The sequence below is a fragment of the Cebus imitator genome, unplaced genomic scaffold (genome assembly GCF_001604975.1).
Source record: "Cebus imitator isolate Cc_AM_T3 unplaced genomic scaffold, Cebus_imitator-1.0 Scaffold8, whole genome shotgun sequence".
In the NCBI taxonomy this organism is placed as follows: domain Eukaryota; kingdom Metazoa; phylum Chordata; class Mammalia; order Primates; family Cebidae; genus Cebus; species Cebus imitator.
Window position 1 is genome coordinate 12269959 of NW_016107323.1, and position 27363 is coordinate 12297321.

Consider the following 27363-nt stretch of genomic DNA (forward strand, 5'->3'; position numbering starts at 1 on the left):
ACTTGAGTATCAATATGGTGAAAATAACAATGACGAAAGCTAACATTTACCAAACTTAACATTTATAAATCTCCATTTGATCTTCAAAACTATCTAATGCGGTAGATACCACTATCATCTCCTTTTTCTGAATGAAAAGATTCAAGTTCAGAGTGGCTGAGGAACTTCCCAAGATCACTAAGCCATTAGGAAATAATAAGGCCAGATGCAATCTGATGACCACACTCTTAACCACTGAGCCTCACCATCTCTCTAGAGGCCTGAAGTTAATAAATTTCAGTTTCCTCTCCTCTCCCCACATGACCGGAAGACTTGAGACACAGAAGCCTTGGTGCAGGGCTGCTGAGCATTACCCAACCCCTGCTTTGTTTTTGCTTGCCTGCACACAGCCAGTTTTATGGCCGGGCTGCTCATTTGAAGAGGTCCACTCACATCCTGGTCATCGTTAATCCCCTCATTAAGCAATCCAGGAGGCAGAAGCAGTGGGAACGGCCACGGTTCTGCACAGGTTGGGCTCTGTTGGAGATGGGACGTGAAATCTTTGCACGCCACGGGCCATGAGTCATAGGAAGACTGAGCCGCCTCCCAGAGAGGACGACAGGAAACCGCAGGCCCTGGCTTTGCTCTTGCGGTGACAGTCTTTGAGAGGCTGGATGACCATGGTGGTTCAGCTGTTCCCTGATGGCTGCCTCCCCACCAGTGCTGGACTGTTGTTTGTCTTGGCCAGCCGGGATGTGGAATCCTTCCTGGCTCAGTCAGTGCTGTGGAAGCAGACACATCCAATTCCTGAGTCTCCAGACCCCTGCTCTAGCTACTACAGCCATTTTGCACATCTCCTTCCTGCTGATTGGAGACATATTTATGGGCAGTTGGGACATAGGGACTCTTCTCCTTGGTAACAGCTTCCCACCAAGCCAAGCAAACTTTGAACTGGTCTTGGTTCCTGAGTGAGCAGAACATCTATCTTCCAGCAACAAATGCCCTTTTGTTTGGTCCCCAGTTTCATGACCTCTGTGATAGAAGATGGTACCTTCAACAACAAGCCCAACCGGGAGTCCTTCATTCTTGTGTTGACATAACTTCTTTCTTGATTCATTTCTGTCCCACTTCATGCATGGATCACACTCACTACCTGAACAATTTAGTATCTGTCTTTTTCATTAAGGAACAAAAAGAGTTTCATCAATGCATTTAGCTGTTAGTATGTACATTGCGCTGTGTCATCCCCACAGAAAGGCAAAATACAGCCCTGATCATCTAGAACCTAGGGGAGACTTAAACAAATATATGAAAAGCATGGGAGAATTGCATTCCAGTAACATTTACTGGAGTTTGGCCTTAAACCAAGTCCTGAACACAGGTCTTGTTTCTGCCGCTGAATAACTGGATGTCTCCTTATTTACATCCATAAAACAGATGAACAAGCACCTCTGCCTCCCAGGCTTGCTTGTGAAGATTAAATGAGACAGTGTCATATCAAGCACTTGTCAGAGTCTCTCACATGTCATTAACACTCCGTAAGTGGAAGCTGTGATTATTTCTCATATTTAGGATGTGGGGGAATGTACAGGGCATTGCTTTACACAAACATTTTTTCTTCCAAAATGGAACCGGACAAAGTCAGGACAGAAAACAGCCTCAGATATCCACTCAAAGCAAGGATATGTACTTAGAACTGAAGCAAAATCTTTGCTTGGCTATCTATGGGAACTGCTCAACATAAATCATTCAGGCGGTCTTTGTAAAACTCGGTCTGAGTTTATCCCCATTTGGGTCAAAGACAGGTGACAGAAAGCTTCTTTTTTACCCAGCTTTGCAACCTCCCATCTGCCTCCAATTGCGTGAGCGGTCAGCCTCTCCATATTTAGAGTACACCAAGGCAAGGCCCTGGGTTATGCTCCTGTCGCAGACCGACTAGGAATGACTTCATAGCTGGTCATGGCTTGTCCCAAAGAAATTCCAGACACAACACTGCCCAAAGCATTTAGGCCTTGCAGATCACAAGATTATATTTTCACATGCTACTCATAATCCTGATTCTTCCTCTCTATCTGGAAACACAAGTTTGCCTCTCAGGTGGTATCCTGTATGCTTTGAAAACACTGAGTGATAACCACATCTGCTCATCTGTTCTGAGAGGAGGCTTGCTCTGGCCAAGCCAATTTGAACTCTGAGCCACAGGCACTGACTTCTGAACCTTCTCTAACGAGTCTGTTTGGTGACTTATATATTTTTACCCAAAGATAAGATCTGTTCTCATTTTCTCTACATCTATTTGTGCATCTCTAATAAGCAAGTTGTTATATTAAAAAAAAAGGTAAGTTTAGATGTAGTCTACACACTCGAATGTGTAGCAACTGCAAGCTTACCTGTCTGAAGTCTGTTGATAAGACTTCTCCCAGGGAGGACATAGCAAAAGGCAAGGCATTCAAATCATCAGAAGTACATAAAGGTGGGGTTTTGGGTTTTAGTTTTGGCTTTATTCCAAGCAAAAAGACTGAGCTCAGAGAGCATAATATCTCCATTATTCAAGGTCATGGCCAGGCCCAGATATTTTTTGCTTTGTCTAACATTTGTAGACTCCTCACCTCTGGCCTTAGGTGCATACAGTATAGACTTGACTTCCTATGAATTTCTGCCATTAATAAGACCCAGGGTCAATAAAAAATATGTACTGAATATCAAGGCACATTTTTTCAGACAGCCTTAAAATTCTTCTCTGTGGAACATAATGTTTGATGTACTTGGAAATGGTTACTTTGTTTTATAATACATAACTCTGAGGGAGTAAAATATTTTTCTTCCTTCCTTTTCTTCCTTCCTTCCTTCCTTCCTTCCTTCCTTCTTTCCTTCCTTCCTTCCTCCCCCCCCTTCCTTTCTTCCACTATTCCATCCTTTCATCTAGTCATTCATTTCTCCATTAACATATTTATGCACATATATATTAAGTATCTATTGTGGGCCAAGCAGTGAGCTAAGTATTAGATATAAAAATGAGTCTAACATCCAACTTGATTTTTAATCTAATAGGGGAGAGAAAGTTAAACTGGGAAAATGATGTAACCAAAGTGTAAGTAAAGTTCACTGGGAGAGTCAATACAGTTCACTGGGAGACCTATGGAGGGAGAATTCTCTTCTAGAATCAATTAGAGCTGGGCTTGAAACTGGCTCTCTAACTAGCTGCATGGCCTTGGGCATTACTTAACTCCTGTAAGCCTTGGTTTCCTCATCTTAAAATGGGGATCATAATAGGATCTACTTCATTAGACTGTAGTAAGGATTCAGTGAATGAATGAGATAATCATAAAAAAAAAGGGTTCAGCACAGTACTCAACTTCTCTATGATTAGAGTTAGTGATCTTGTCTAGGAAAACCTTACAGAAGAGTTAACATTGGTCTTAATCTTGAAGAATGAGTAGGGACTTGAAAAGGGGGAAGAACATTGCAAGTAGAGGGAAAAGCATGTCTAGGGCTGGAGTCATGCATATGTGTGACGTGTTAGGCAGCAGATGGTCAATGTGGTCAGATAGAGGGGATGTGTGGGATGGGTGTTGAAATTGGGCAAGTAGGTAGAACTGCTGGAAAAGGACCGGGAATCCCATGGTGAACGACATGCTTCAGACAGGAAACAATAGGATGTAGCATGGTAGTTCTCACTCCACAAACCAGAGACTGAATCCTGGAAGGAAGGAGATGGATAAGAAGCAGTTTCTTAGCTGTTTATCAGCCTTCTAAGAGCTCACATAGAACTTTCAGCTCTGTTGTCCATCCAGCTACCCTCAGATATTTTCTAGTTTAGGCTAAGGTATCTGGCAAAAGATTCAGGAGATCTCCTGCCTTCCTCTTCTTCTGCCACTGGCACACCCTCTTGGTTCACTCAGATGGAAATAGTGAAGGGCTGAGAACTGGGAATTCTTGGGTCTCCTCATTGATCATTATGGCTGAGTCTAATGGGATAATGGTTGAACAAGAGGGTCTTCAAGGTTACCCCCAGTTCTGAGTCATGATTCCAAGTTATAAGGATTCACCAACCTCATAAGATAAGTAATGGGCCTAAGGCCATCCAGCCAGGGAGTAGCAGAACTGAGATATGAGCCTAAGCTGTCTGGCTCTAGACTCTGTATTCTTAATTTTTGCCTCACTCTGTCGCTATTCTGTGCTCAACCATTTTGCCCAGGCCAATGATCACATTTCCCTACTTTCTGTTGTTCTCAAGTTCAAACTTAGAATTCAACTTGGGAGCAAGTGGGTTTTGTGGTCTGTTTAATTAAAATTCTAGAACACAGAGTTCTCAGCAGAGGCCTTGCTCTGGAAAGCATCCTGGGGGCTGAACCTTATGCAAGGCATGGGAACACTGGCAGCAAGTTTTTCCCTGTACTGTAGGCTGGCTTTTGGGAATGAGGCTCCTGGAGAGGAATTTGATTAGCCTCATTGCTCCTCTTGCCACACTTGGAGTGGCCAGATCCTATTCTTTTGCAGCACAGGTGAGGATGAGGAAGTGTGTGTGTGTGTGTGTGTGTGTGTCTTGTGTTGTGTCTGGAGGATTGTCTGTCCATAATGGAAGTGCGTAAACGTCAATCAAGCCTTCCTTTTCTTTTTGGATGTTCAAAGTGTGGAGGTGATATATCCTGTTTTAAATTCTGAATGGTGTCTTCAAATACTTTAAAAGAACGCTTATTATCAAAGGGCAAAAGGGATGCGCTTAAAGGTAATAACACCTTATTGGCTTAGAGGCACCTCACTGGCTTTAAAATGCTTTCTTGGCATGGACTGTAAATATTATTGGCTTTGAACTCACTCCCAAATTATGCAAAGCTTTTGTCCCTCCCTTGACTGCCAAATGTTTGAGCCCCGCTTCAGCAGTGTCTTGCTGAGAGGCCACCCTGCCAGAGACCCTCAGACAGCTGTAAAATCTGACAGCCTGAGTGAGGGAATCCAAATCTGTTTCTTATTGAGTAGCCAAGATGGCTGGGTAACTCCACAGCCAGCTGTAGATCACTTTTATGGACGCCAAGGGATGTGTCATCTCAGTAGCATCTGCACAAAGTATCTTCTTGGATGATTCCAGGCTGAGGAAGGGCCAGGTGTGGCTGTACATTTTTGTAAAACCCCCACATGTGAACAAAGCCCCACTGCTCAGCACATCCTGAGCTTTTCCTGCACCTCTTATATAGTGAACCTGGTACCTCCTGATCTTTGAAACTCAGGAATCAACTTAAAAGGTAACTTTCTGGTGCTAAGTAAATCTCGCTCCTTCTAATGCTGAATTCACTTCATTATCCAAGCCCTTTGGTCTCTGACTTACAGTAAATAATTATCCACAGCTGTTGCAAGTTGGTTTATCCTCCAATAAAGGTCAGGATGGCTGACTAGACATCAGAGGAAAAACTTCTAAAATTTGCTGTTTAGACTAACTTACATCTATGTTTATCTCTTTTGTGTTTGTTGTAACTAAATAGGCGAGTGTGGGTTGTGGTTAAAGCATGACCAGGCAACCTGGATGTCATGGTTTTCTTTCTAGTTCTTTAACCTTGAGGCATGTGGAATTCTCTCCTCCTTCAATGCCTCAATTTCCCCAGTTGTCACACATAGATCATCATTCAAGGGTTTCTCTCACAGACTTACTCAGGGGTGTTGGGGAGAGTAATGGGGATCTCTTTGTCTATATGCGAATAAACCAGATATCAGAAACCAATTCTCTTTATAAGACCCAGGGAGGGCCAATCCTCCTCCATCGCTTGACAGACCTCACCTAAAGCTGAAATAGTCACAAGCTAAAGTTTGCTGGGCCAGACAATGAAGATAGAAGTACTTCCCAGGAAAGTTTATAGCTGATACTTCAACACCAGGAGGCCAAAGAAACAAAAAGGCCCCATGTCCCAGCAGGAAATGGGACACACGGGTGCATTTCCATTCAGCGGGAGAACTGGGAGGAGAGGGAAAGCTTCTGCCACGCACATTTCCAGATGGGATTTCTCGGCTTGGCTTGTGGTGGGGCCCACACAAGCTCTCCAGCTGTGTCCTGGGATCTCTAGGAAGAGGCCTAACAGCAGGATGAGGCAGGAGACGTCCTCCCAGGGATAAAAATTTATTAGGATAAAACCTAATGCAAACACAATTTTCTCTGGAAACACCAACAAGAGGAGCAAAAGAATATGCAAAGATGATTCCAAAGAAAATGAAAGCAATTGCGATTAATGGTTAGGGAGGAAGGGAGGAAACTATAGGCCAGGAACAAAGAACAAGAAACCTCTGAAGCTTGCTACAAAGGAAGCTCTTGACCCCCTAGTTGAAGTCATTATCATTTCATGCCTCCAGAGCTGCCAGACAGGCCTCTGTGAACTTGAGCTCTGCTTTTTTGAATGATACACTCCCATCATCATGTCGATTAGAGTGCAGACTAGGAGCATGGTATAAGGTAGAGCCTTTTGGGAGCAGGCACACCTGGAGGTGTATGAGTTATTTAACCTCACTGTGTCACAATTTCCTTGTCTATAGAATGGGGATGTGTAGTACCTACCTTAAATGCAATCATGCTTGTGAGATACTTAACACACTTATCCCTCAATAAAATGATATTATTACTTCTCTTGGCTCTATACTTCCATCACACCACTTCCCTGGTTAAAACCCTTTCATGACTCCTCATAGCCCATGGCGTGCACACAGCCTAGGCAACTTTTTAAAAACGATGGCTCCACCTTGCTTTCTAGACCAGAGCTGTCCAATGGAACTCTCCACAGCAATGGAAATGTTTTATATTTTTGCTTTCCGCTCTGGCAGCCATCAGCTGTAGGTAGCTGTTGAGTACTTAAAAAGTAGATAACATAGTTGAAGAACAGATGTTTTAATTGTATTGAATTTTAATTCATTGAAATTTAAATAGCCATGTGTGGCTAGTGGCTACTATATTGGATGGCACAAGTCTTAGACTTTTATATCTCCTTCAGAAAGCTTCCACTTTAGCCAGATGGAGTTTTTCACTTCTTGCTTTTTTGCCTCTAAGTCTTCATGCCTGCAGAGCCCTGCATATGGATGAGTGGAATGCACACTGCAAAAAAAAAAAAAAAAAAAAAGGGTGGGGGTGGCCCAGACAGTCAGAAAGTGAAAGCTGAAATTACGCCAGTTCTTGCAGGAAGGACAGGGCATCTTTTCCTAATTCACCTACCAAGAAGGGGACCTTGCTCGAAAGTGCCTTTAGGTTAGCAGTGTGCCTCTGCACCACCCCTCCTTCTTATCCCTTCTCTGGATGAAGCCAGCTTGTCTTTTGGGACTAGCCCAAACTTGTGCTTGCTTACAAAGCTTCTCCTTCCTTTGACCTTACAGAACTTTCTTTTCTCTGTGAGACGTGGCAGAGGCCAGTAGTTAAGAGTTCAGTACGTGAAGCCATGTGCCTAGCTGGAATCCCAGCTGTATCACTTACTTGGTTCATAACCTTGGACACCTGTCATCTCTCTAAGCCTCAGTGCTCTCGATTATAAAATGGGAATGAGAACAATAGTGCTTCTCTCATAGAGAGGAACTAAAGAGTTCTAGTAAGGAAATGACAATATGGTTAGGTTTGTAGCATGGTGCCTGCCACAAAGTGAGCATGGATTACATGTTTATATACACATTCTGTCTTTCAATAAATATTTACTGAGCATCTACCATATGCCAGATGCTTTGTCAAGCTCTGGAGATCCGATAGCTACTAAACATAGATAAGATCCCTCCCTATCTGGAGGTGTGTTTTAAGTGATGACACAAACTGTAGAGCTGCAACTGGGACAAGCCCAAAGGAAAGATTCCTAGTGCTATGAGACCCTGCTGTAGGTTTTATATGCCACAGGGAGGTCAGAGAAGGCTTTGCTGAGGATGGGATGCTTGACGTGAGATTGGAAGGAAGACAAATAGGTGTTGACTAACTAAAGAGAAACGGGTGTTTCAGAAAGAGGGAACAGCATATGTAAAGACCTTTGCTTGGTAAGGCTGGAAATTTCCCAAAAGGAAAGCAACAGAATGAACTGGATGTGCATGCATAAGACCAGGCTGCAGAGGTTGGAGGAACCCCCTGGGCAGACTCTTGTAGGCATGCAAGAAAGAGCAGAGGAATGACATGGTCTGCTTTGCTTCTCCACAAAATCTCTCTAGTTTCAGTGTGAAGAACCAGTCAGACACTCAAGGTGGAAGCAGATCTGGAAGCTACTGAAGGCCTCCAGGCAAAAAATGATGGAGGAAGAGACCAAAGTAAAAGTCTGGATTTGAAAGTTATTATTATCTTCCTCTCATCCAAGAATTAATGACATGCTAGTTTTTGATGGCTAACACAGTTTTGTATTTCTATTTATTCAAGTCTCCTACCACCTTGAAATACCCTGCCCTGGTGTCCCAATTAGAGGATAAGATCTTTGTAGGCAAGGGTTGTTTCACGTTTCCTTGTAAAACTTGCATAAGCAAAGCAGACCATGTCGTTCCTCTTCTCTTTCTTCCATGCCTACACCCTGCTTATGGTAACTGCAAAAGGAATAACTGCTAAGCTATTTTCTAAATTTCATGAACCAGTGAGAGGGACAATAGTATGAATGGATGAAGACATGACAGGTTGTGGAGTACATAATAATGGAAACCTCTTTTTTTCTTTGTTGTCAGGGAAACCAGTGCAAAAACTAATAAGGGGAAAGAAAAAGACTCACAATGCCACTAGAAAAGGAGGAAAACTTCTTTTCCAGGTGGGCGACTCTTACCTGAAGGAGGTGAGTAAAACCAGCATAACAGTACTCATCTCCCAGGGGTGTGGAAACATACAATGAAAGACGGGACCTAACAGTGATCTTCACGTGTATTCTACATGCAAAAGTTGCTATTATTACTGATCGAAACAACACAAAATAACTGAGCCTTTTCTTCCTTATTCTCTTCTCAACTTCAGACTTTTACCTTAGCTTTTTGTTTTCAGGATAAAGCAACAAAAATTCCAACATAAGGTAACCAGAAGGAAATTGCTCTCTCACACAACAAGAGTGAAATCTGGTCCAGCATACTGATCATCTCCAGGAATGTCTGGGACTTCAACTGTGTCATTTAGGATAAGATGATTTTCTGCTCTCTGTTTTGCACAGGACTAGGCTCAAACCCAAACCGGTTCTTGCCAAGGTCATAAGGTAAATGGGGCAGCCTAGACAGGATCTTGGCATGGAAGGGAAAAGCCCTAGGGCAGCAAATAGAGTGGCATCCCTTGCCTGTTCCCAGAGAAAGAAATGGAAAACTTCTCCTCATGCCGTGAACTTAAAACTCATCCCTTTTAATCTGATTGGGCACATGCATCTTCCCAGACCCGTCATAGGCTCCATGAAAAATGCCGTGATCTGATTGGCTTAGACTAAGAGTTACTGCTGGGACTAAGGATACAGAGGTTTATGGAACAAAACTGGGTGCATTCAGAAGTAGAAAAGGTAATCAAGTATGCCCTTATACTAGTGAGCTACTTTCTAGAAAAATGAGGTGCCTTTATAACTCACCCAAGTTCCACTTCCTTCATCCATCCATTTACTCACTCATTCAGGGAATATTTATTGGGTGCTGACTTTGCTCCAGGGACCAGGCAACCTTATTCAGGCACCTCAAGAATTTTTCAAATACCTCTGCACATATTTTTCATTCACTGGCCACATATGGAGGCAAGTAGCCATATAAATAGACAGACGTATTCATGTGGCACATTTTCAAAAACCCACGTTTCTAACACTCAGTTCTCACATTCAGATCTTCATAAATCTGGATTCCACTGGGACCAGGTCACGATATCATTTTGGGCCACTGTCAAGGAGGATTTACGATGGTTGTTTGCATGACCCAACCATATGCTGTGGCAGAGGAAATACTCTGGTTAGCCTGCTTTGACGTATGTATTGATGACAAAGAAAGTTACACCACACCGCAGGAAAAAAGCAACATGAAAACACTCCCAGATCTGTTCGTAAGCTCCCTGTAGAAATAATGACCTTCCTGGTGAAATCAAGAGATGATTAAAAGTAATTAATGGATACTTCTCAAAAAAGACATAACAATCAGAGGATCTGGAAGCCAGCTGTCGTAACATTTCTCAAGAACAAGGTGCATTTTATTGGCTTCATGAAATGCATGCCTTCGGCCCCACAGCAGAAGGCCAGGAAAGGCAGATCTGTCCCAGAGATAATGCCAGTTTTCTGTTCTTATATCCTTTCAGCACAGAGCTCAAGTCTTAGAAAACAAGGTGCAATTTTCTGAACTGACTTGACGTTTTCTTGTGTGTAACCTGACAAATGTGAGTGCCTGACTTGGTGATCTGAGAGAACAGGTCCCTTATCTTCACAGACACAGCAATCACACAATTTCCAGAATGAAGCCAGAGAAAGAAGGAAGACAACAATCCACTGAGCCTTGGTTTCCTCCTCCGTAAAGTAGAATAATAGATATGAAGATTAAATGAAACATTGAACATATAGAATATCAGCAAGGGCAGGGAGAGGGGAGAGGGGTTGACCATAAAACTGCAGCATGAGGGAATTTTTCTGAGTCATGAAACTATTCTCTGTTTTGGTACTGGGGATGGTTATATAGCTGCATGCATTGTCAGAGATCATAGATCGCTACATTGCGAAGAGTGAATTTTAATTTATACAACCGAAAAAGTAAATAAAATGCTTAGACACATACTTTTAAATTAATAAATCCCTAATGGCAAGCTAAGTGTTTATAATTTAAAAATAATGACAGTGCCTAGCTTCAAAGAGGTAATGGTTTTGGGGAACAGATGTAAAAAAATGCCAGCTTTCTCACCATTTCCATGGAAGATCTCTTCACATACACTGAGCTCTCTGATTGCAGATGTGTCTTGCTCCTGCTCCCAGCCTGTTCAGATTTTCCTCATCCCCTCCACACATGCTATTCCCATTGCCTGGCACAATTGTCTCTGATGTCCCCTTCATTTGGTTAGTCCTGACTTGCTTCTTGTATCTCAGCTTAGCCACTTTCTCTTGGGAGCCTTTCTGGAGACCTTGTCCCCAGGCTCATATACCTGCATCTCTTCTGTGCTCCTCAGCACCTCCCACCTGGCACTCTACTTACCTGCCTGGTATCTCCATAGGTTGTGAGGTGGTGAGTGTGGGAAGCTGAAGTCCTGTTTGCTATTGTATATCAGCATCCAGGACTGTGCAAGGCCCACATGAGGGAGTAGAGAAATATCTATTAGGTGGATGGATGTGTGGGCAGGTGGATGAAAGCTGGAGAGGTTATATGTGAGGAAGAGATAAGGCCCACTCTGAAATCTCAACTTAGTCAGGCTTCTTTACCTTGACAAGGAACAGGAGCTGATTTGAACAAGCTTAAGCAAAATAGAAGATTTACTGACAGGATATTGAAAGAGTTCTGGAACTAAAACATCACTGTGTTACATGAGAACCTGGAACCATAAACTAGATTGCCACTGGAAACCCAAGTGAATTGTTTTCTCCATCTCTAATTTTTATTTTTCCCTCTGCAGATAACCTTCATCTTTCTCTCCGCTCCAATTTTATACTTTCTGTCCCACATGTACATGTTGGAAAAAGATAACCCAACAAATAGTTGTCTCTTCCTCCATAAAGGACAAGAGCCAGATTAACTGGCTGTTTGTAAATTCCAGTGCTCGAACCCTGGAAGGTAGAATCTGATTGCTTTGAGCTGGGTCTCTCCCTGCCCATGAATCAACTCTGTTTAGGGTGTGGGGTCCCATAGCACACACATGGCTGCCACAGTTAACGCATGTCTCAGAGAAGTAGTGTTGTTTTGGGGTTGAACAGACACCCTAATTAGTGATCACTACTTTCACAAACTCATAAGGTAACCCTCCTCCTAGTCATCTGCTGATGCTCATGCCCTTGAATGTGGGCAAGGCCTGTGATTTTCTTTTAATCAATAGAGTATGACAAAGGGGACAAGATATAGGTGATTACATGTATATGATTATGTAACATAAGATTGTAGCACCAATCTTGCTGGGGTCTCTCCTCACTTGCTTGCTTTGGTGTGCCATGTGGTCATGTTGGAAGACCCTACATGCCGAGGAACTGAGGGTGGACTCTGGTCAGCAGCCATTAAAATGGAAGTTTTCATTTCTACAGCTTCAAGAAACTAAATTCACTCAACAGTCTTAATTAGTTAAAAAACAGATTCTTCCCCAGTCAAGCCTCAGATGAGACCATGGCCAACTCCTTGATTGCAGTTTTATGAGACTCTAAGCAGAGAACCCAGTTAAGTAGTTTCTGGACTTCTGACTTACAGAAATTGTGAGATAATAAATGTGTGCTGCCTTGAGTGGCTAAGTTTGTAGTAATACTGTTACACAGCAATAGAAAACTAATTCCACAATACTTTTCAACTAAAAATACTCCAAGAAGATTCACAGGTTCTCAGTACAAACCTGTATGGCAACCTCTGAATTAAGGTCACACTGTTCTAGGTGATCCAAGGAAGGCATGGTAGTTATACTTGACAGTCAGTTGAAAGGGTATCACAATACTCGACAGTCAGTTGAAGGAGTATCACAAGCCCCAGGCAGGGAATCTCCACTGGTATGGTACAGGAGATTTAACTTTGATCCTCCGGCTGCTGCCAGGATACTGATATATTCTGTTGAGAAACTTGCTCTCAGAAGATCTAGTGGTGAGCTCATCTGGGGGCTTTAAGGTATCACATTTAAGATGCTCACCTCTGGAGTTTAAAAGGGCAGTGAGCCCAGAGGCAGCAGGTGAGTGACTCAGAGAGGAATGTGAGAAGAGGAGGTCAGGAAGGGCAAGGACACATCTACGACTGTGTCTACAGTATAGCTTTGCTCTACTTGAACTAACTGCACCCTCAAAGATAATGATCTTTGGTGCTGCTAAGTTGGGTGTGGGGGAATGGGTCTTCGTCTCTTATCTTCAGCTTTAGTTACCAGAGGCGACTAGTACCTCCATCATGAAAGACAAGTGGCTTCTTCATGAAGTAGGGAGCTTTGGCAATGCTGGAAACATCCACACCCATGTTTCAGACTTTACTGATAAAAGTTGCCTGTGACATTGGTCAAACATTTCTGGGCAAACATTGCTAGGTTGAACCCAGGAATCAATTATTTTCACCATCAGGGAAATTTGGGAAACTGCTGTACATTAGTGTTTGTGGAATCTAACCCCTGTGATTGCAATAGTTCTTGCCAATGTCAGAGAGGCCACTGTGGTCTAAGACTGGAAAATGATGCATACCTGCATACTCTGCATTGAAAGCTCTGAGACTAGACAAAGAACCCACTGATGCCCAAGCAAACATGTGTCTGGGCTCCCCAAGACTGGAACCACCTTGAAATCTTATTTGCTTTAGAGTCATGATCAAGGACAGGCAGAACTTGACAGTCTCTCTTCAACAAATGGGCCAGCAAGGCTCCTGGCAAATACCCTGTTCCATACGCCATAAAACCACATGGTTATTTGGTTTCCAAGGAGCGTGACTTGCACAAACACAATTAGTGAGCCAAAAGTAATCATAGAGGGAAGAGTTCTTTTACTCCTGTATTTTAACAACAAGAAAGACGATACAGATCCTCACAATACTTACTTAATCTTGTTTCTTGTCTTATACCATCCCTAAACTCTGCAGCTACAGTGGGACGACCTCAGCCCTCAACACACACAGCACACACTCACAAAACACAGGCATGCACGTATACACACATACACACAACACACGCACACATGTGCACACCGTTGCTGTGTTCTGAAGATTGCACTTTGCTTTCTCCCCTCCCTTTTCACTTGGTGTTGTATTATGGAGATTGACTCAGTTTCTCCCACCCTCTTTGTTAGATTCAGTTATCCTGCTGAGGGTGGCTGGGGGGTAGAAATGGAGGCTGTTCCCACAGGATTCTCTCTACAAGGCTAGGGGAAAAGATGAGCCTGAGAATACTCCTCAATCCATTTATCCTATTGCATGAGTATTATTACATGCAGGTGAGAAATCTGCCTGCTTAAAGACAAAAACTTGCTGATACCTTGGACAAAATAAAACTAAAACTGTTCTTCCATTAGACTGTGAGCTCCACAGCAGGTGGCCCTGGGCCCTGTGATCTGCACCTCACCATCACCTAATCCATGCCTCATACTTAGCACAAAATCTCCCAGAAGGAATCATTTATTGTGTAGTTACTGTGTACAGGTAAGTAATTTATATGCATTAATTAAATTTTGCTTCAAATCCACATCATTAGGGAGTCTAAGTTCTAACATAATATTAATAGCACTCTTAAATAGTTATATAATTCTTACCAAACACTGTTCTGAGTTAACAAATATTACTTCATTTGAGCCTCACAAAAGTGCCATGAGGCAGATCCCATAATTATCCCTGGTTTACATGTGGGACAGGCACAGAGAGGCTCCATTGCTTGGCACCTTTGCAGTCTGTAAGTGATGGAAGCTTGCGGGGATCCAGTCTAGCTCATGGTCCCTGGCCTCAGCTACTGTTCACCTGTCTCTCATGATGTTGTAGGCCAGAACACATTCCTTGGATCTAGACATGCTGAGCTGACATTTGACTCTGTGTTTCTAGCTGTATAAGCTGAGGCCACTTAACTCATTTAAACCTTGGTTTCCTCAACTTGGCCAGATGTGGTGGCTCACCCTTGTAATCCCAGCACTTTGAGAGGCTGAGGCAAGAGGAACGCTTGACGTCAGGAATTCAAGACCAGCCTGGCCAACATGGTGAAGCCCTGTCTCTACTAAAATACTAAACTTAGCTGGGCATTGTGGCACGTGCCAGAAGTCTCAGCTACTCAGGAGTCTGAGGCACGAGAACTGCTTGAGCCGAGATTGTGCCACTGCACTCCAGCCTGGATGACAGGGTGAGACTCTGTCTCAAAAAAGAAACAAAGAAACCACCAAACCTTAGTTTCCTCAATGGAACAAGAAGTTAACAGTGATTCTAAACTCAAAAATTGCTGTGATGACTAAGTTAATACATCTTTCTAAAACAATCCCTGGCATGAATTAAATCTTAATGAATATAGCTATTATTATTATTAATATTAGCACCATTTTGCAGATGAGAAAACAGAACCAGAGAGGTTAGTTCACTTGTCCAAGGTCACACAACTCATCAGTGGTAGATATAAAGTGGAAATCCAGGTTGGCCTGGTCTTTCCTCCTGTGGATGAGAGGCAGTCAACACACCTTGTCACGACATTTTTCTTGAGCTCCAGACTGTGAAAGTACAGTAAATTTTTTTCATAGTTCATTTCTTCTAAACAACTACCACTCCTGGGTAGATCCAGCTCCCAAGGACACTGGACAATCTAGGAAGTATATTTCCAAATCTACAAATCATCAACAGAATTAAATCTAAATGTCACATTACATCCTGTCTGATATTTGGTCTTCCCTAAACAGACATAAAACTAAAATCTTTTTGGACTGCTTTGCCATTTTCCAAAGTATTTTCCAGACTCTTTCTTCTACTCTGCCTTCAAAGTCCTGCATTAGCCCCTCTCCCTCAAGGGCAGCTTGGCATGGGCTATGGTTTAACACATATGGTCTTCTGTCTACTTTTGCAGGACAGGGTTCCTCAGGCACTCTCCGCAACATATGAAGCTCCAGAGGGCTGAAACTCAAGCGCGGGATGCCAAGGCTCCGAGGGGCACATGCAGCTCATGAAGTAGGTAGCTGATGCGAGCAACGGTATGTCCACCCTGCCTCAGAAACTCCAGACTGCACAGCTAGGTACTAGAGGAATATAAGATGAGCCCAAATGTAAGGAGCCCTTTATTGAATTTCATAGAGTAAATTAATCTAATCTTACCGCCCTTGAAAGTGAGATGGATTAAATTCTCAATTGCTTCGAATTAATCTCTAAATTGCTTCAAGAACACATTTTACAAATAACAAATTCATGGTGCATTACATAGAAAGTAAGAGATGTTAAAAAAATCAAATTGACATTTTTGTATATCTTTGATTATTTTGTTGATGTCTTAATCTGCTGCTATAACAGAATACCTGAGACTGGGTAATTTATTAAGAAAATAAATTCACATGGCTCATGGTTCTGGAGGCTGAGAAGTCCAAGATCAAGGGGTCTCATCTGATGAGGGCCTTCTTGTTGTGCCATCCCATGGCAGATGGGCAAGGAGATGGTGAGAGGGAAAGGACCAAACTCATCCTTTGATCAGGAGCCCGCTCACACAATAGTTAATCCACTCCCATGATATAGACATTAATTTATTCACAAGGGCAGAGCCCTCATGACCTAATCACCTCTTAATGGTCTCACCTCTCAGCACTGTTACATTAGGAATTAAGTTTCTAACACATAAATTTTAAGGAACACATTCAAACCATAGCAATGTCAGAAAGAGTAGCCATAGTTTCCAACAAAGTTATCTGACATTATTTTGGTAAAAGTTTTCTGGCTTAGAGAATTGTGTAAAATTTCAGTGACACTCCATTTGCATAAAATGATTCATAAAAACCATCTGTTTATAAATTAAAATGAAAAATACTGTTGTTACTAGATCAGAGTATTTGATTTTGATAAGACATGTAATGTATACATTGTCTAGAGGCTAGGAATATATCTAGATGATTTCTGCACGCAGAAGTCAGGGTCATAATAAAGAAGATCACCTTGGCAAGCTCCACAGCATGGTTTTTATTAGTATTTCCTATGTCTGTGGTGTAGAAGGAAAATACTTCTATGAATGCAAATCAAATTGCATTGACCTAAAATATTGCTTGCTTATTAAAAAGTTAAAATTAAAACAAAACAAATGGAATTTACAGACAATTTTCTCAGTCATAGATGGATTCTGCCTTATTTTTATTAGTTATGTGTGTTTTAACAAAGCATTTAAAATTCCTAGCACCATTAAGATATCTCTTTACATGCTTGTGACATTACCTGGGATAATTCAGCTACATGAACAAGAAGCTCTAATATTTTATGATTCAAGGATCCAAAAACAATGTTTTTCCTAAAAACAACCAAAAATGGCATGTTTTAAGAATAAATAAGTAAAATTATAAGGGCATCAATGAGATACTGCATGTTAAACTACCATGGAAGATCTTTCTATGATGTTGAGAATTAGTTTCCGATATATCTTGTGTTATTTTAAACAAATTTTCTTGTATCTAAAATAAACTTATTTAAGACATAAATGTCCTTCTTAAACTTATGTACTTCAGGTGTTTTAAGTCAAACATTGCATTATCAAATATTATTTCTTTGATAGTTCAATTTATTTTTTAAATTACCTTTCTCGTCTCAGAGAGAAAAGACATTCTCCTTACATTCCAACGATTGTTCTGTGAAAACTCAGTGTTGGTTGGAGTTAGGACTAAGTGTTTCTGATAGCTCTCCCTGGCTTGTACCCTGTCTGCTGGGACCTAGGGCCGGTGGAGCTGTAACTGCAGGCAGAAGACTGCTTCCTTCTTGTGGGCTGATTTTTGCTGTCTAGCAGAATTTAGCTCTGCTCTGCATCTTCTGCCTCACCTGGAGTCCTACATGTATCCTAGCAAACCAAGTGAGAACATCAGACACACCCCCACAGTTTGACCCTTTCCGGTAATCTTAGAAACCCAAGCACAGAGTTCAGAGAAATATGAGCACCTGTGTGGAGGGAAGATGAGTACCAAAAAATGAGTGGGGTTCCTCTTTGCCACCCCTAAAACCGTGGCAGTATTTAGCAGCATCATTGATGAGGCCGGTCTCAGAACCGTGCAAACATCTGCCCTGCCTGGACTCTCAGTGAGAAAGCTTCTACCTCTTAACAGATATTTCCACAAACTTGCTGTCCACCTCCCTGTTACAGGTTAGTAAACTGACCAAGCCTTTTATTTGAAAACTGAGGAGACTCCTCCTTAGTTAAATAATAAAGAAAATTCAAGATACCAAACACATGCCGAGGAACGAAATAGCTGCATCAGAATAAGATTCTGAGGCAACATTAGATTCTCTGTGGGCATGCAGACAGTTTCAATTGAGGGTTCATTTTCCCTGAGACTCCATTTTCCAACCTGAGTCAAATGTCTAAAGGTAGAAGACAGACAAAGATGACTTCCTGAGGTTCCTTCCAGCTTCTAGATCTTGGAGCCTTTGTTCTTAAAGTGGAACAGCTTATTTCTAAAACATTAAATGTATGATACAGCAGAAGAGTTAATAGTCCTTGAATTTATTACCTCCTTCCCACTTTCAAGAAATATCTGACATTCTCTTCCAGGGCAGGGGTAATAACCTCATTCTCTCAGGATTCACAGTGCCAAGCTTAAAGTAGGGACAGCATATTCTGAACTGACTTGAAATCACATCTTTGGATTACTTAATAGTTAAGTTCCACACAAACCTTAGGTACCCAAAGAGGGCTGAGGATACATCTTCCAAACAAAGACTATTTTAAAATGACGTAGATCTGTGCATCCTGATGCAGACAGATCTCTAAGAGATCTTGAAGAACAGAAAGTGTGGAACAGCACTTTCTTCATATGATTTGGATTATGTTGTTTAAAAGAGAAGCAACCCCAAACTATTGGTTTCTTTAGGTCTGTATCTCTGGATGCAGATGTATTAGAAAAGCAGCAACCACAGGAACGCTATCCAAGGCACTGACGGCAGTGGCAGCCTCTGCGAGAGGATGGACTTGGAACTTTATCCGACCTTTGTATTTTGAACAACCAAAATTTATTAATTCAGTACTTGTGTTCCTAAAAGTAAGCAAAATGAAAAAAGAACGTATAACAAATTTCTAATCCCCAAGATAATTCAGACAAAATAAGCAGATAGGTCAATGTTTTATAGTTTATGAAAGCAAGGTGGAAATGCATAAAATCCGAGTACTGTGGAAAGGGTAACGTTGGGGCATTTTTCAAATGCATCTTCTTGTTCGAATGTACTCTGAAAGGGGGTATAAGTTAGCAGAAGTCACCTTAACATGCAGCAAATGCCAAAGCAGAGGCATTTGAAGGAGTCACTTATTTTAAAAATAAATCTTAAAGGCACACGTTTAAACACAGAACTTAATATAGATGTTTATTTACATTCAAAAATAATTTTCATTTTTGAAATATATTTCTTTTTTGGAATTTAATAAACAGGTGAAAGAGATTTAGACTATAAAAGGCAAACTCAATTTAAGTTTTAAAAAATTTGATGTTAATGGTTTCTGTGGGGATTTGAAAATTATCTAAAGATTTTGATGAAAACCTCTCCACATGAATATGTAACAAAACATCTACAAAGGGAAATTTTATCTTGGTTGAAAATGGAATTTTTCCACCCACCCTATCAATATCTTTTTTTCTTTATGATTTTGTTTAATTAACATAATTTTTTTTTTTGTAAAACATTTCATGGCCACTGTAGAAAATCAGAAAGTACAAAAAGCAAAAAGGAAAAAATGAAAATATTCATAATTTAACTAGAAATATCTATCTTGGATTATGTCTTTGCTAACCAGCTTATGCATATGTGTATACATATTAAAATGATATTTTTCAAAAATAATTTTAACTTAATGTATTGGAACATTTTTCATGCTGTTGGTTATTAAATATTTTTAAACTTGGAGACAAGAAGGCATCTTGTTCATCAAATTTCTCTAGTTGAAATTTCACTCAATAAAAATCATTTGTAAGCTCAAATCGCTCACTTTATTTGATCCTCCCAAAATCTGGTGAGCAGGGAGGTGCAGGCACAATTGCAGGGAATGGAGCCAGAACTGATGACATTCCTGGTGAGACAGCAAAATCAGAGATTGTCCACAAGCTCCCCAAGTTCATACTCAGCTGGTAAGTAAAGCAGACAGGACATGACCCCAGGCGTCTTAATGATAAATCCCAAATCCCACCTGCTGGACTATCACACTCCTGTGGCTTCCTCCCTTGTACCATTCAGGATTCTGTTCAGATAGAACCTCCTCAAACCCCCTTACGCTTATCACCTTGTTTCTTGCTGTCTCTGTGAGGACCACAACACCAAGTTGGTTTCCACCTGTAGCCCAGCACCAAGCACAGCATCCAGGAAATAGTAAATGCTCAACAAGAGTTTGCTGATTGAACACCATACCATGGTGCCACTGGCTCTCAACACAACCGCAGTTTGGAGAGCTGTCAAAAGAGATGACAAACACAGGCTCTGACAAGCTTGCATATCTATTTAGGTTAATCTGAGTAAACAGACTGAATCAATGTACTGGTTAGATTAAATTAAATTCCTTCTTTTATCTCTGGGGAGAAAAAAAAAAAAAAAAAAAAAAAAAAAAAAAAAAAAAAAAAAAAAAAAAAAAAAAAAAAAAAAAAAATAAAAAAAAAAAAAAAAAAAAAAAAAAANATAAAAAAAAAAAAAAAAAAAAAAAAAAAAAAAAACTTTGTATAGTGAAGAAGGAAAAAATTAATGAATAGTTTTATACTATCTGAATAACCAGATGATAGGATAACCAGATTCTTGTCACTTCCTAATCAGTTATTTCTATGTATGTGTATGATAGAAAATATTGGAGTATATCTTTGCAGTTTATTATTAATTACTGTCCTTATAAGAATAGACCAATAGGAAGGCCCCCTAGTGGCCAGTTATAGACGACATCTCTTTTCTGTTGGCACATCGAAAAATTTTAACTAAAAACAGTCCTGTACACGGTTCCATTTCTGTTTAAGCACTATTTGTCAAAAGCACTTTTTTTTAAAGAAACCAGATTTTCTCACAAATGTCTAATAGTTATACCTTTGAAACATTTAGTCTAAAATTATTTGTCTTATGTTTACAAGCATAAGTAGTTTCTATATAAAGGTAAAGGAGGAAAAAAACTTATTTCTCTGTCTACCTTTTGACTACTTGGTCTATTTTAAACTTTTTCTTTTTTCTAACTATTTTCTCCAGTAATAGTCACTCAAATAAATGTGTAGTCACTGTATATTACTACATATTTCATACCGAAATGTCTTTATTAATAACTTTTCTCCAACTTTAGTCTCATTAGAATAGTAGTATAGTTTTAAGTTGATACATTTGAAAATAATTTATTTGAATATAATTTATTTAGAAGAATAATTGACTTCATTTTCAAAAATATATAAATATAATTTGAATACTGTTGGGGTAAATGTGATGTCACCAGGAATTATAATACTGAAAGAAGTTAATTCTCAAATCTTAAAAACAAAGCAACAAAAACTCAACTTACGGTTTTTGAAAATATAGGATATTTTAATTTTGAAAAATAATATCAAACTGTATACATTTTAAATATAATTAATATTTATTCTAAAACCCATTTTCTTAAAAATGAAATGTAATATCTGAAGCCTTTCCTGTAATGATAATTATTGTTTTCTGCATTAAGTGGAAACATTTTAATGATTCTTTCAAAGGACGCAGTAAAAACAAAACATGCAACCTTCAACCGATTCTGCCTTTGTATAAAGTGGCTCTTCTTTCGCGATTCACATGTCATCTGCAGACTGACACAATGCCATGGCATTTTGGTAAATGTAAACGCAAATGAAAGACAGTGATGGAAAATGAGCGACTGATGGATTCTGTTATTCCAGTACTCCTCTTCCAGTTTATTTTCACTAACCTTTGTTATCTCAGTTTGGATATTGTGCTACTTCCAATAAATGAGTGGCTTTGATCATTTTCAAAAATGAAAACACACGTAAGCCAGGTATGCCCATATTTTTCTGAATCTATACAGAACTATGCAAAAGAAAACACATCTTTCTCTTTCCAAAACACAGCTCTGTTTCATTACTAAATTTTTATGCATCATAATTTCCAGAGACCTCTTCTCGTCATTAGCGGAAGGTGATTCTGGCCATGTGAATTATTGTTAGTGAGATTCTTAAGGTACACAAAAAATAGAAAAAGACTTCCCATCTAGGTATTTTCATCGCTTTCCTAGTTTTGGTTGATATACTTAACATTGGGGCCATTTAGAGATCACTTGCGACTCAATTAAGGCAAGAATGAAAAACATTTCTTTGAAAGTTCCTTGAACTCAGTTAGATGGGGTCCCTACCTCTCCCTTCTCTGCTTGCACTTTTGTAGGAGATTGCATGTTACTATGAAATATTACTGCTTTACTTTAGTAACTTTATTTTGGGCTTTAGTTGTGGAGGAAGTGGAAAATTTTAAACAGTTTAACCAAATGGATTAAAGAGATCACCTCCGTGCTTCCTTTATGTGGGGTAAAAGGTCAGCTCTCGGACACTTCCAACCTCCTACCTTCCCCTGGCCAGCCAGCAGTCCCCCTGCCATGCTGTATGTATGGACACAGGCTTTTGAGGTCTTTTCTGTTAGACTATATAATAGCCCAGCGTTAGAAGTGTAAAATGGAAACCTCTGATCATATGATTATAATAGGCAATTTCAGTGTCAGACCAGTGGACTGAATAAACATAGAAAGGATTTATTATGAAGTTCTGTAGTGATGCTGGCACCAGCGGCAAACTGCTGGGCAATTTTCTATCGCCAAAACCCAGGAACAAGCACAAACACTGAACCACTGTGTTCTTGGTGACAATAAGGAGAGTAGCTTTATGATTGGCTGGCATGGCCACAAAAGACACATGCTGGCATGTTTCAGGACATAAATGATAGATCTGCTGCTGGGAGTTTATAATTATTTAATCAAACCCAGACTGCAGGACCTGGAGAGACATTGTTGTCCTCCCAGGAGTGGAAAAAGGACGGAACTCAAACATTGACAGGCTCCAGGGGGACCTGAAGAGGAACGGGGGTGTGAAGGTGTGTGCTTTCCCTGGCCAGCCAGATACCAGTGCAGGCCCAGTGAAGGGTCACTTCCCTTGGGCTGCATCTCCTTTGCAGCCAGGGCTGGTAGGAGGTGAATTACCCATCATCCTCTTGATGTGCTGATGGAAGTGGAATTAATTATGTTTCCTTTCATGGAAGGAAACTTACGTCCTGCTCTGAACAGGAAACCACTAATTTGATCCAACTCTTTCTCCAACATACACACACACACACACACACACACACACTTACAAAGGACTCCTGCCAGCCGCTTGCATTGTGTGTACATAGTTTTAAATCCTTGAAGACTAAAAAGCTCCACCCTATTCAGCCCTCATTCCTGCATCTGGAAAGTAAGATGATGGACCTGCTGTGGTCATGAAACATCCCTGGGCACTGGGTGTTTAGAGATTAGGGTCTGAGATGCCACTGGACTTTGCTCTTCAAATCAGCCTATAATTCCATCTAAGCCCGATGGAAAAAGAAAGTTGGGGATGGGGATGGGATTGAGGCTTTCACAAGCAATGATTGTGTGTTTTGGAGGAAAGAGAACAAATTACTAAATTAAATTAGCATTATATTTCATTCCTAGACCCTAAGAGATTCAGAAATTTAAATAAGGTGCTCTCTTGAATTTGGTTGTTACATGTAAACTTTAAGTTTCTGTTTTAATGCCCCAAGAAATGATGCATGCACTGATGATGTCATGAGGGCATGGACTTTTTTTTTTTCAGGATCTTAAGTTAAAGACAACTGGCATTAGAGAAAATGAACTCAATGTGATCTTGATATAACTAATCAAAGTGTCAATTCTTTTATTCCTCTTTCTCTACAGAAACGCTTTAAAGAGTGGATGCTACCAGCCAAGCAAACAGGAAATCTTCCCTACCTCGTCCCCTTTGCAATCCTGTGTGTAATCTTCATGTTTGGGATACTATAAAACATTTACAATTATCCAAATTGAAATTTTTTTCCTCTAAATATGATTGGTTTAAGTAGCTATGAAAATTGTACAAGTAGCACATTAATACATTTCATTGTAAATAAAATGGTGAGGTAAGAGCCCCCTCATTGCCCCCACTTCATGGTCCTACTCCCTAACCCCAGAGGTAACCGTCATAATAGATTGGGTGTGTAGATTTCTTTCCCCCATATGTTCATTCTTTGAAAGGAACAAATTTCAGAAACAAAGTATGGAAAATATTTAACCTTCTGCCACGATTATTAGGTTTTGATGTTTAAGAGGGAAAAATGCCCAAACACATAAAAGTGGAAAATCCCCAAACAATTTGGTAAGATATGCATTGTAGATTTCTTCATTCTGAGAAGTCCTCCAAAGGTTTGACAGACATACTTTCAAACATATGTAAAGACATCCCTACTTTTAGAAAATAAACTAAAAATGAGGTCAACTTTTTAAAAATTATAAAATCTTTTATCAGTTTCCAAAGGGCGGAAAAGAATTGGAAAAAAATTAAGCCATATTTCAACTGCTCATGTCTTACATTCAACCAGTTTTTCCATTTTTTGGTCCTGCAGTGCACGGGCATAATTCTCAAACAGCTTCATGAGTTTGGGGATTTTAAACACAGTCTCTTGCCATGATATAAATCCATATTTAAAAAATGGTTGTTTGTTTTTAGTTGGCATTTTAAGAGAATAATAATCTTCTTTTATTCCTTCTTTATATACCTTCAGTAATGCTAAAATAGTTTATATAGAATCTATAATTAAACAAAGATGTGGGCTTATTTGATAGGTTGCAGTCAGCACTCTAATTTCGTTTTATAAATGAATTAAGAGGAATTTAAGCTAGCAGAAGAGGTTGAGATGATGGTAATGAACAGTCTGCTTAAGTATAAAACGATCAAGCAAACACAGTAACAAAATTATCCAGAGCATCTTGAATCTTCCCTTTTATGCCCTATGAAGATCCCTGGGAATTTCCGTGCTCATGTTGCAAGCACCTCCCCTGACTAATAACTTATTGTTTACAGTTGCTAGCCTGTGCTGAATTTCTGTAAGGGCATTAATTATCAAGAATGCCATTTTCTATTGCCTGTCTGAGTAAGCTCAGAAACAGGACGACATTTTAAATACACCTTTAGGCTATACTCTGTCTTAGCATGATGCTAAATTCAGAGAACAAAGGACAAACCAAACTAAAAAACCACCAAGCCATTTCCCTGGCACCACATAGTCAACTAACCCAGGCAAAGTATTGAATGCTCACATTTTATTTGTTGTGTTTTTTAAAAAATGAGATCCAGAGACACACAGAGAGAGAGAGAGGGGAAAAAAAAAAAAAAAAAAAAAACAAGAGAGAGAGAGAGAACTCTGTACCAAGAAGACACATGGTAATTCTACTTGACAGGGTACTGTAGGTGAAATGAAATATTCAGTCCTTGACTTTGAAGAACACAGAAGACTAGATAAATTGCGTAAGATGAAAACATAATTCTGACTGAGGTCATTCTATGTTCTCTCACTCTCTCTCTCACACTCTCACTGTGTGTGTGTGTGTGTGTGTGTATGTGTGTGTGTGTGTGTGCGCGTGCCTGTGTGATGCTGTCTGTTCATCTTTTACAGGGAAATGGAACTGAGTGATATAGTTCACTGAATTTCAACTTAGGCATTTTTATTCTTTTAAAGAAAGGTTCCTCTAAATATTAATACCCTTCATTCAATGCATTCACTCAGTAAGCATTTCTTCAACAATTGTAATGTTCCAGCAATATATTGGTAATCAATAGGACAGGTACAGTTTGAAGGAGAGCATGGTATTGCAGGGGGGTTTGGAAATAAGAGGGCAGTACAGAGATGGAGAGGGCTCACTCATCGAGTTTGGGAGGCAGAAGGTAACACAGGGGGATACTTGAACATACAGTAAGCGCAGGAACTCTTACAGATGGACAGGAGTTATCAAGGGAAGGGACGAGGGGAGGAGCCAAGCTGGGGCACTTGTAGAGCAGGTCCAATACTCACATCAATGGGAAATAATGTTTGAGCAGCAGTATTGTTCTGTTCGCTTGCACAGCATCAGCCGTACTTCTTTGTCCTTTTCTGGAAATCATGAATGTGAATGTCATATGCAGCATGTGTTTGTGTAGTGGATGGAAGTTCTCCGTGGACCAGGCTTTCTCCAAGGTAAATCACTACTATAACTCCAGCAGAGACAACCATATCTTGTTCTGAATGAGTGTCAGTAAGAATAAATGTCAAAGTTTATCCACCAAGTACAGTCAAAATGTGATTTCCTTTAGTTTGAACTCATTGTTTCTAAGTTTACTGAAGTAAAGTGAAAGAATTCTCTAGAATGTTCTATTCTGGTACCACAGGAAGTAATTAAAACCCCAACTTAGGGGGTAATGTCTATTTTTGGCCTGATCATGTCATGTTGCCTAAAAAGATTTTGGCTTCAGGAAGAATTTCAGAGGCCGCATGTCAGTGAGTGTGTCCAGTCATGTTGGTGGCCCTGCCTTGGGTGGGAGAACACACCTGTGGAAATATCAGTGGGTTCCTTAATATCACTGGGCTTTTCCTCAAATGGAGAGAGACTTGTTGGAAAAGATAAGAAATGTTTTTGTAAAATTCTCCTAAATGTAGCTCCTTTCTTCATTAGAAATATAGTAGTTTCATTTCAAAGGGGAAAACTCTGTTGCCTATTCTTTAGTATTGAAGAGGTGAGGTTGCATTTATGGGTTCTAGATCAATTATTATAAAGTTAAACATGAACCTTGATCATATTATTTTAATCTTAACCAACCAGTGCAGCTAACTGGCTGGACTAGATTTTGCACTGAGGTTTTTTTTGAGTTACAGGAGAACCAGGTGAATCATCCCAATAGAAGAACATCTCAGATTTCTGCCCAAATTCTGGCCTACCTTGTTGCTGGAGGATTCTAAAAGAATAGACAAAACTTTCAACTTTTACAGTATGAACCTTCCTCAAGGCCTTCCAGTAAGACTTTTGTGCAATACCAGCCATAAAGGAGAGGGGGAAGGAAATTAGAAAATAAGGGCTAAGAAACTAGATACAGGATGGCAAATAAATATCAACTCTGACAGATTAATGGTTGCTGCTAGGAGCACTGGGTTGGAAGGATCAGAAAGCTGCATCTGAGATTGCTGGAAAGAGCACCATGACTGATGATCATTGTCTGCCTTAGCTACAGAGTGAGATGTAGGCCCAGATGCAATGACTTGCCTTTACCAACAGTTGATAACATCCCCCATCTCATGCATCCTATGAGTCTACATAGGCAAAATTTTTGTTTAGAAATAACACTTTTTCAAAGATATAAGAATATAAAAGATTACAGATTATAGAAAATTAGTGACTCAGACCGAGCCCTTTCTTTAAAACTGCAGAGTCTATTGGGGAGGCCAATAATGCACGTAACCAAATATAAGGTCACAAAGTGACTAATTCCAAGTAGGTTTGGATGTGGTTTGTCCCTGCCAAAACTCATGTTGAAATTTAATTGCCAATGTAGTGCTATTGAGAGGTGGTACCTGCAAGAGGTATTTAGGTTTTTAAGATGGATTTCTTGACAGGCTGTGTTGGTTTTCCTAGAATAGTTTCATTCT

At 40.2% G+C, this 27363-nt stretch overlaps 1 long non-coding RNA gene across 1 annotated transcript in view; it reads left to right on the top strand.

Moving 5' to 3' along the window:
- Positions 1-17593: 17593 nt before the first annotated feature.
- Positions 17594-27363, top strand: part of LOC119473462 — a 10415-nt gene continuing 645 nt past the window's right edge. Inside the window, exons 1-2 of the long non-coding RNA XR_005202682.1 lie at positions 17594-17836; positions 25811-25920. This is a non-coding gene — a long non-coding RNA (uncharacterized LOC119473462). The remainder of the gene's footprint in view (positions 17837-25810; positions 25921-27363) is intronic.